We start from the raw sequence: 11,834 nt of genomic DNA on the forward strand, positions 1-11,834 counted from the left end.
GCTGAGTATAATTTCAGTAGTAAACATAAGACCCAATAAATAACCACCAATGGGGTATCCAAATAATTTGTCTGGACGGTTATAAGATTTAGCTTCGATAATGCGACAGAGACAGTGCAATTAGGTTAGCCGAACGTCAGATTTATGACTGCTGGGCATGTACTGAGTGAGAGTTACAACTGCCAGCCACAGTCTCATGACCTTCACTTAGCAAACAAACCCTCAAAAAGTGAATGCGCTGGAAGAAGAACTCCTTCGGTTGAATATGCAACCACTTTGTCGCAGCTGGCAACAGTTCCTCGTCTGATTTAGCGTGGTGCCCCTGGAGGCGTTTCTTCAGGGGGACAGAAATACGGAAATCAAGGACTGAAGTTGGCCGGGTGATATATCGTTTACCACTTCTACGAGTACGACGCTAGAAGATCCTGTGCTTGTTTGGCGACATGAGGCCGGGTATTGTCATTCAATAAGATGATGCCCTTTGTGATGTTACGCCGGCGTTTATTCTCGATTGCTATCCGCAGCCGACGGAGAACGTTGTACTGATTGCTGGCTTTTAATGTTTCCCCTTTGGGGAAGCAACCAACAGAGGCCTCTGCTCATCGAAGAACACAGTCACCATTTCCTATGCAGCCGATGTTATGGAACGGATTTTTCTTGGTTTAGTCGATCCTGCCTGCTTCCACTGCATACTCTGACGTTTGAACCCCAGTTGAAACAGTAAGAATACACATGCATCTCCGGCGATGATCTTTGAAGGGATATCGTCGCCCTCGTTCTGAAATCACTTTAAATGCTTCGTGATGTTCCCATTCTGTTGTGTCACTGACCTTTGGACAATCATTTGGGGACTCATTGAGAACAAACCTTCTGGCAACCGAGTCAACTGCTCACATCGAATGCCCACAGCCATGGGGCACCTTAACTTGAGCGCCAATAACATCCAAGCTGATCCATTTATCAGTCTGAATGCAACTGGCAACAGCAGCAACTGTCACATCAGGAATACGATTCGTCACCTGCCCCGCTAGTACATCACTCATCAGTGTCTCCTTGCTACCACGAAGACGCCGACACCACTTACACACTGTTTTTCTGAACCGCATTTCGCACCATACACACCTTGCACTCTCCACTGGATGCACACCTTCCGCACAAAGAAAGCGTATCATGCCCCTCTCATCTTCCTCGGTAGCTTTCCTCACTGGCACCTCCATTCGCGTCTCACATGGCGCCACGTCTTACGTGGGGAAGAAAAATGAACAGTGCCATGTAACCAAGTTCTGCTCACATGCCACACTATGCCCGTGCACAATAAACATAACATTTATTATGGCCTGTACACAGTAGGATATAAACAGCGTACAGGACTAACATCTCAGTCAACAGGGATTCCGGATGTCTGCAATTGCACCTTTTCATATGACTCGACACAGGCAATCTCCTGATTGACTGACCCCTCCTCACCCAGCCCAAGCTGCTAAGGATAGAAACATGAAAATTGGAGAGAGTATTGATGTTATACTGTAGCACCCGTTTAAGAAGGAATTATTCGAAATCACACCCCTAATGGAGTGAAATATGGCGTGAAGGGGTTTTTTGATAATATTTCGTTATTAACACAGTTTCCAAGCTCTTTAAACATTTTCGTAAATTTAACTCCTTTGGTGTTGAAACAGATGGTTAAAGATTTTGTTTTTGAACTGTATTATTATTATTAAAGAACGTGTTAAAGCATTTTTATAGCTACATCTACGAAAATTGATATTGTTAGAAATAACAGTGTAAAAAGCTGTGTAAACAGAAGTACTGCCCAGATCTCAATTGATTCATATACTGATTGTTAGTTTCACAAAAGTTGCACTTACATCTTCAGATCATCTTATACGTGAATTATGATGCAACTATATGCGGCACATTGCCATTGAAAACAAGGAGGTAAACTCGTAGAAAGGACACTCCCAAGCAACACTAAGCACACTAAATAACAGCCATAACTTTATAAGCAAGGCACGGAGGTATCGTATACATCAAATAGAGCACATAAGCTGTGAAACTTCTTTATTTCATTCCGAAACTGCTGAATGCAACTGAATCTTCTTAAACTGCTGTGTGAAACTGAACCTACAGTCACATTACTTGTTTTTATCGTTTCAACACTGACTTATAGAACTTTCAACTTATTCATTCATATATGACCCACAATTACAAACGTAACGCAATCTGACTGCAAATAATGAACACAAAAAATGGCCCTGAATTTGAAAAGATCGTACCAATAACCGATACATTTCATAAGTCACTTACCTAACAGAAAATCTTCATGACACGAACTATAGCAAGTTTACAGCCAGGTAAATGAAAAGAGTCTAACTACTGTAGACTTTAATTACTAAAAGGCATGTGGTTAGCAAAAGAAATATTTTGTTGCAGAGAAAACAATGTATTTAGTAGATTTTACCTCAATAATGTGACATACAGTTCCAAAATTACAAAATCGTCAATAATTCTATTTCCCAGACATTAGCAAATACATCAATCATCATTTTACAATCCATTTCCCATCGACACTAAATCTCAATGACAGACACACGTCCAAACCGTCCGCTTATGTTAGCTCTCCTAACTTTCTGCTAAGCATTAACTTCCAACTGCGAGTCCGACCCGCCGCAAAGTTTCTTTCTCGAGCACGCAGAGGGCTGTCAGTGATATTAATGCCGTTTATAGCGCTGCCAACGTACAAACATATAAACAGGCTACTTAAAACTGCTGCCAGATGCGCATATGCTGATAGCATGAGCTGGAGATGACAATATAACTCTGTTGAAACCTGTAATCAGGATGTCTGTCAACTTACATCTGGGAAATAAAACTTCTATTTTGGAAGCCGTTTTACATCAAAAAGTTAATGTTTCAGTGTTTCTGGAAAATGAACCCCTAATCGGATGAAATAGGAGATGGAAATTTTTTTTGAAATATTTCATTAAGAAAGCATTTGAGAAGCTAAATCTCCAGTGGAAATAAAAACAAAGGTGTTTCGGTGTTGTTGGAAATTCAACCCCTAAGGGGTGAAATAGGGTATGAAAAACTTTATGAAAATACTTCGTTTCATTAAAACATTTTTAAAGCTTAAGCTATGAAATATATGTTTGGCTTCTGAAGAAATGTGTTAAAGGGATGAAAGTCTTTATGGAAATATCACAAGAACTCAAAAGGCAGGCTTAATTATTACCTCCGAGCATGCGAAAATCGCTTATTGATCATATGCACATTCGCGAATGATTATGCTTCAATGGCCTTAATTAGTGTACAAAGTTTAGATAATTTTGCAATTTGTGAAGAACATAAAGTTCTTTTAACGGAAACAGAGAAAAATATGTGCAGACCATACAGTCAACGCGAGCGTCGTAGCTGCTCTAAGCTGCTTGTAAAATACTTGAGGGGGAGTAATTTCTATTGTGTATACTAACATTATCTTCCGTACCATATTGAGCTGTGGAAGACGCTTGTATGTCATTTACTGGATCGGTATTACCCAAATTATATCTTCAAGAACTGCAGACGTTCCACAATATTCGTATGCCATTCGATTCATAACGATAAAATGTATTAATTAACCATTAGTATAAAACGAAATAAGAAGCTCCCAGTTGCATAAAAGAAATTCAATTTCTTTACCAGTTTCGGGCGCTTAATGCCCTTCTTCGGTAGGTTATACCTATCGCATTATTAGCCAGTGTGACATTCGCAACAAATTCGATAGTTATAACCTCATGAAGAAGGGCACTAAGTCTCGAAACCCATAAGGAAACTAAATTTCTTTTTGCTTATTATTTCGTTATATAGACTGTCAAGCCCAATCTTTACTACCACCCGCTTCGCAACTCGATGGCCCACTTTTAATCTCAATACGTCACCGACTATGCGTATCAAGGTTTCGACAGTTTGTTGATAGGTTTGTGGAGGGATTTCGCACCATATGTCCAAGCACAAGTCACATGATTTCCTCAAACTGCAGGTCACCGATTTGTGTACGAGGTGATGGAGCCTAATAGCTACCCAAATGAGTTCCATTGGATTCATATCAAGTGAATTTCGTTGACAGACATGGACGGGAGTACACTATCATGCTCTTGAAACCAGCGTAGCAAAGTTCTGGCTTTAAGCCACAGACGATTATCCTACTGGAAGATGGCATTCGCTGGCGGGAGAGACAACAAGCATTAAGGGCGGAAATGTGTCTCACAGCTGTCAGCGTGTCACCGTTGACTGCCGCAGGTCCCACGCGAGCGCAACAGATTGTCTTCCATAACAAAATATTGCTCCCACCAGCCTGCGTCCTTAATGCGGTGCACATTTCGAACCGCTGTTCGCGTGGATAATGGTGTTTGTGGAGGCGACCATCGACTTAGCGTAGCAAAAATGTAGTTCATCCAAGAAGGTGATATGTTTCCACTTATCCACGGTCCAATCTAAAAAAAAGGGTGGCCACTGCAATATGAACTGACGATATCATTGCGATCGACTGCTGTTGAGTCCCTTGTTGAACAACGTACGATCAACGGTGTGCTCCGAAACACTTACGTGCGCTTACGTATTGTGCTCCTTTGGCAGAGACGCCACGGGTCGCCACCTGTCATGCTATACAGAACAGGCAAGCCTCCAAGTCTCACCTTCTGTGAAGAGAAGTGGACATCTAACGAGGTATCATCTAATGGTAGTTTCACTGTCGCTCTGCCACTTTCCACAGATGCAAACTACAGTAGCTGTTTTCGAGCTACTCGTTTGCAGGCTCTCGGAAATTATAATATCACCTTTGCCAAAGGCACTTATGTCAGCAGATTTCCCCATTTGCGAACGGTGTCATCTCTAGAATGATTCCCCTCCTTGATCCACTTCCTTTCCTTAACGAGTCACGTTCCCACAATGCCACCAGGCAATATCCGACGTTGTGGTGGTCAATATGGTTCAAAAGGCTCTGAGCACTATGGGATTTAACATCTATGGTCATAAGTCCCCTAGAACTTAGAACTACTTAAACCTAACTAACCTAAAGAAATCACACAACACCCAGTCATCACGAGGCAGAGAAAATCCCTGACCCCGCCGGGAATCGAGCCCGGGAACCCGGGCGCCGGAAGCGAGAACGCTACAGCACGGCCACGAGCTGCGGACGCGCTGGGCAATAGTCATAACGTTGCTAAGGATGGACAAAATGCTATTATAGGTAGAGAAAACACTTAAAACTTAAACTGTTTTTGGAATTTTCTGACATTTTCTTACCGGGTACCTTCCTGCTCTCAGCATTGTCATTGCCCCAGAGTAAAGCACAGTAGATTTCAAGACAATTAGGACAAACCGGCGCCGGCCGGAGTGGCCGAGCGGTTCTAGGCGCTTCAGTCTGGAACCGCGCTACCGCTACGGTCGCAGGTTCGAATCCTGCCTCGGGCATGGATATGTGTAATGTCCATAGGTTTGTTAGGTTTAAGTAGTTCAAAGTTCTAGGAGACTGATGATCTCAAATGTTAAGTCCCATAGTGATCACAGCCATTTGAACCATTTTTGACAAACCGACTCTCGTAATGTTCTCGATAGGTCTCCTCACGTTATCGTTCTCACCTAGTTTCTAGGATCATCTCCACAGCAGGAGACAGGATGTTTACTGCTTGCGGAGCTAGTGTGAAGTGGTGCGATGCCACGGTAATTACGGGGTTGTGTCGCCTTCCGTCGAACAACACACGGGCGTCAAATTTCCGGCCCATCGTGCGGTTACCTCAGCTTCCAAGCGGAAATTTGGCCACCTCCAATTTATGTGAGCGTCCTCGCAACATCTAAGGCTTACCTGCAGTCAACAGTGAATGTGTTGTTCTTCATCCAAGAGCTATGCGCAGGGTTACAATTATTTAAGTATATGAAAAAACCTAATTCTATTACGTCTACGATGTGTAGACACTTTATTCAACATGTAAACGTCATTTCAGATATTCGATATGCCTGCCATCATTGGTGATGATGTGGCGCATACGAGTAGGGAAACTCGGCATGAGCGTGAAGTGTCGGAACATCGATGCTGTCGATGACCTCCTTAATGGTTGCTTTCATCTCAGCAATGGCTTTGAGGCTATTGCTGTACACCTTGTCTTTAACATAGCCCCACAGAAGAGTCGCTTGTGTTCAGATCTAGAGAATGTGGCGGCCAATAGAGGTTGATACCAGTGGCCTGTAAGTAGCCAGAGTTGGAATGCGGTCCCCAAAGTGCTCCTCCAGCACAACACTCTCCTGCTTCGATGGGCTCTATCTCCGTCTTGCATGTCATTAGGGTCACTTTGGCTATTGGGAAACGTACCGTTTGGTAGCCGAAGTGCCATCAGGGAATATCGTACCGATTATTCCTTCACGGGACATTACACACCGTACAGTCAGGTTGAAGAGACTTCTCCATGGCGAAATGTGGTTTCTCAGTCCCCCCCAAATGAGCCAATTTTGCTTATTGGGGAACCCATCCAAATGAAAATGGGCTTATCGCTAAACCAAACCATGCATGCGCGCACAAATTCCCATCGTGCCCCGCGGCCAACAGTGCAGTTTGAATGTCCTAAAGTAAACGTTTCAGAAGCTATGATGATTTTATTTCATATAGTTCAATAATTGTCACTCTGTAATTTTCAGAACAGACTCTTTGAAACAAGTGAATCATTTTTTCGTACTGAAGGATAGAGGTCAGTCGCCGCAAGTAAATGACTGAATGATTGTGTCTAATTTGGTGATAATTACCAAGAAATTGTGACGAATACAAGATATGACGCGGGAAACGGTGCAAGTAAACCTCTTCTGAGGATATTTATGGATCTGTATTTGCCAATTTTTCACGATATAGAGTCTATAGAACATTGTCAGATATCTCGATAATAAAGTAGTTTAGAATGACTACATCTGCATCTGCAATCCGGAAATCACATTTAGGTTAGTCACTGTCGCTTAAACCCTTGTCTCTTCCAGTCACGACTGGTTCCGGCGGAAGTTCGAGTCCTCCCTCGGGCTTGGGTGTGTGTGTGTGTTTGTTGTTAGGATAATTTTGGTTAAGTAGTGTGTACGCTTAGAGCCGGATGGCCTTATCAGTTAAGTCCCATAAGTTTTCACACACATTTGAAATTTTTTTGTTCCAGTCACGAATGATTCGCAGGAAAAGAGACTCATAATATTTCTCACGCGAGATATAGTCCATCTGTAGTACTACCTTCATAGTCTTTCCACGAGATATACGTAGCAGGAAGCACAACCGCTCTTAGGAGGGCGGATTAACTCTGCATCGAAGGCTGTAAATTGATTCGGCAGAGTAACCCTGAGAACACACCGTGTAGGAAGACTGCTGTGCGACAGAGTCCATGATTATTTGGAGCCATCAGTGTAAGTTGCCTTAAAATTGCGACGATCATGTAGAGTTCGTAAAACACTTGTACTTCAACTAGTATCAAAGGGCGACCTTTATTCCAGTCCTATAATAAGACATTCATGTCTGCCACAGGTAGGTTTGTCACATGCTAGTTTGCGTAGATCGTTTAAGACAAGGTTGCTCTACCATGATTTAGAAAAACGCGGTCGAACGTGGTTCGTGCAACGAAATGGAACACTGGCAACTGAGGGAATGAGTTTATCTTATAAGCATGTCGTATGGAAGAGAAATTTTTCCGGCTGGGAAATGACAACGCACTACCTACCATTCTTACGTGGGGAAATCTCGAATTTAGTTCAAGCTTTGTACCCCTTTAGTAGTCCATGAAAAAAAAATGTGCAAGTAGTAAGTAGCATTACTGTGACAATTCCGAGAAAATTGCAAGAGTCATTTTACGCGGCTATCACATATCCGATGCATCTGTGCGAAGATGCCAGCTGTAAGAAGTCATTGTGGCCAAATGGTTAGCGTTCGCACGTTGCAAGAGGGGTGACGGGCGAAGCGACGGTTTGAATCTCAGTAATATTTATTTTTTAGCTATATTTTTCAGGACTGGTCAATTAATTTAATTTATATGACATTTGAGAGGTAATGTAATGAAAAAAACAACCAGCATTTTCATGAAGTTGTAGCAAATTTCATAAGTTATTTGACTCTTTACTATTTGTAATTAAATGTGCAAGGACAAAGGACAGGTTGGAAAAGCCCAAGTCGAACCTCGATAAACAGTGATGCGAATGGCGATTTTCACAATCAGTAACATAGTAAGTGTCCACCCTTTGTAGCTGAGTGCTTCAGAGAGTACTTTTTGAAATTGATAAGCTAATGAACAGAACTTATATGACATTGAGATTGTGTATCTAATAGGTGCATTGTTGGCTTATACTAGACATTTGGAAATAGTTTTTATAGAAATTCCTTCTCGATTGGTTAAAACCATAAGATTCTATCTAATTTATGTCATATTCAATGGCTGGCACATTGCCTGGTTCATTTTTGCACTGTGATGTGTAAGTCACTTTCGCAGTGTGAGACTGATTATACAGATCTGATCACTTCAGAAACTTAAGAGTCAATTAATGTCCTGAAAGTGTAGTTGGAAGGCTAGGCAACTTTATTATATATCTCCTTTCCGCCATTCTCAAGTATTTCAGAAATAGTCTAATATGATTATTAAATTGTTTTATGAGAATGAGATTTTCACTCTGCAGCGGAGTGTGCGCTGATATGAAACTTCCTGGCAGATTAAAACTGTGTGCCCGACCGAGACTCGAACTCCGGACCTTTGCCTATCGAGGGCAAGTGCTCTACCAACTTAGCTACCGAAGCACGACTGACGTCCGGCACTCACAGCCTTACTTCTGCCTGTATCTGACCTCCTACCTTCCAAACTTTACAGGAGCTCTCCTGCGAACCATCTGAGCTACCGAAGCACGACTCACGCTCGGTACTCACAGCTTTACTTCTGCCAGTATCTCGTCTCCTACCTTCCAAACTTTACAGAAGCTCAGATGTTAGAGCACTTGCCCGCGAAAGGCAAAGGTCGCGAGCACGACTCACGCTCGGTACTCACAGCTTTACTTCTGCCAGTATCTCGTCTCCTACCTTCCAAACTTTACAGAAGCTCAGATGTTAGAGCACTTGCCCGCGAAAGGCAAAGGTCGCGAGTTCGAGTCTCGGTAGGGCACACAGTTTTAATCTGCCAGAAAGTTTCATATCAGCGCACACTCCGCTGCAGAGTGAAAATCTCATTCTGGAAATATCCCCCAGGCTGTGCCTAAGCCATGTCTCCGCAATATCCTTTCTTTCAGAAGTGCTAGATCTGCATGGTTCGCAGGAGAGTTTCTGTAAAGTTTGGAAGGTAGGAGACGAGACACTGGCAGAAGTAAAGCTGTGAGTACCGGCCGTGAGTCGTGCTTCGGTAGCTCAAATGGTAGAACACTTGCCTGCGAAAGGCAAAGGTCCCGAGTTCGAGTCTCGGTCGGGCACAAAGTTTTGATCTGCCAGGAAGTTTCAAATTGTTTTATGTTTAAAATTATCCCACCAACTTGCTGATATCCATCATAAAAAAGTAATTATGCTTCTGTAAAGATTGGAGCTCATGTAATTCAAATTGCAGATTTTACTTCTTTAGGTCGAAGTTTGAATATCCTTACAAATGTTTAACTTAATTGTTTCTGGGAATTTAGTCAGTAACACAATCTTCTGTTGTCTTTCCTTAACGTCAGCGTAATTGAAATGATCAAACCGTTTTGTTTAAATAATTTCTTGTATGTATAACTTAGTATGTATTTGGAATGTGTAACATTGGTTTTTTTAATAAATGTTTTTATAAAAAAAAAGCGTGTTCGGTGAGAGGACTGCGTGCTCTCTGTAACAAAAAAACTCAGTTAAGGCATCAACGATGAACTTGAACGGATGTCTTGTGACATCCACCAAGACCAAACGCAATGAACTATATGGAACAAAATGAAAAAAAAGAGGAAAAATTGGACAGCTGGACAGAATGCCATACCTAACGGCCTGGGTTCAATTCTCGACTAGGTGACAGATTTTCTCCGCTCATTAACTGGGTATTGTATTGCCCTTATCATCATCATTTCATCCCCATCGCGACGCAAATCGCCGAATTGGCGTAAACTCCAATGTAGTAAGTCACAATGTGCCAGATAGCAAAAGTACTGTACAATTAAAGGGAAGAACAGCGTTGCCCGCAATACTGATGTTTTATTAATAGCTGAATCGATTTTCGATCACATGGTGATCATCTTCAGTGCTGTACAAATCAAACTGTATAATTGCTTATCGGATGTTCTGTTGACATCACGCCTTGCAGGATAGTATTTGTCATGCATACAGGGAAAACATAAATTAAAACTTCAGACGAATATAAGCATTTTTTCATTATATTACCTGTCAACTAAATAATATGATGAGTGATAAAGAAAAAAGATTAGTAATTAAGGTGGAGCGGACGTCGGACTGTCGCCTCATATACACTCCTGGAAATGGAAAAAAGAACACATTGACACCGGTGTGTCAGACCCACCATACTTGCTCCGGACACTGTGAGAGGGCTGTACAAGCAATGATCACACGCACGGCACAGCGGACACACCAGGAACCGCGGTGTTGGCCGTCGAATGGCGCTAGCTGCGCAGCATTTGTGCACCGCCGCCGTCAGTGTCAGCCAGTTTGCCGTGGCATACGGAGCTCCATCGCAGTCTTTAACACTGGTAGCATGCCGCGACAGCGTGGACGTGAACCGTATGTGCAGTTGACGGACTTTGAGCGAGGGCGTATAGTCGGCATGCGGGAGGCCGGGTGGACGTACCGCCAAATTGCTCAACACGTGGGGCGTGAGGTCTCCACAGTACATCGATGTTGTCGCCAGTGGTCGGCGGAAGGTGCACGTGCCCGTGGACCTGGAACCGGACTGCAGTGACGCACGGATGCACGCCAAGACCGTAGGATCCTACGGAGTGCCGTAGGGGACCGCACCCAGCAAATTAGGGACACTGTTGCTCCTGGGGTATCGGCGAGGACCATTCGCAACCGTCTCCATGAAGCTGGGCTACGGTCCCGCACACCGTTAGGCCGTCTTCCGCACACGCCCCAACATCGTGCAGCCCGCCTCCAGTGGTGTCGCGACAGGCGTGAATGGAGTTACGAATGGAGACGTGTCGTCTTCAGCGATGAGAGTCGCTTCTGCCTTGGTGCCAATGATGGTGGTATGCGTGTTTGGCGCCGTGCAGGTGAGCGCCACAATCAGGACTGCATACGACCGAGGCACACAGGGCCAACACCCGGCATCATGGTGTGGGAAGCGATCTCCTACACTGGCCGTACACCTCTGGTGATCGTCGAGGGGACACTGAATAGTGCACGGCACATCCAAACCGTCATCGAACCCACCGTTATACCATTCCTAGACCGGCAAGGGAACTTGCTGTTCCAACAGGACAATGCACGTGCGCATGTATCTCATGCCACCCAACGTGCTCTAGAAGGTGTAAGTCAACTACCCTGGCCAGCAAGATCTCCGGATCTGTCCCCCATTGAGCATGTTTAGGACTGGATGAAGCGTCGTCTCACGCGGTCTGCACGTCCAGCATGAACGCTGGTCCAACTGAGGCGCCAGGTGGAAATGGCATGGCAAGCCGTTCCACAGGACTACATCCAGCATCTCTACGATCGTCTCCATGGGAGAATAGCAGCCTGCATTGCTGCGAAAGGTGGATATACACTGTACTAGTGCCGATATTGTGCATGCTCTGTTGCCTGTGTCTATGTGCCTGTGGTTCTGTCAGTGTGATCATGTGATGTATCTGACCCCAGGAATGTGTCAATAAAGTTTCCCCTTCCTGGGACAATGAATTCA

Source organism: Schistocerca gregaria, chromosome 8 (assembly GCF_023897955.1).
Source record: "Schistocerca gregaria isolate iqSchGreg1 chromosome 8, iqSchGreg1.2, whole genome shotgun sequence".
NCBI classification, from domain to species: domain Eukaryota; kingdom Metazoa; phylum Arthropoda; class Insecta; order Orthoptera; family Acrididae; genus Schistocerca; species Schistocerca gregaria.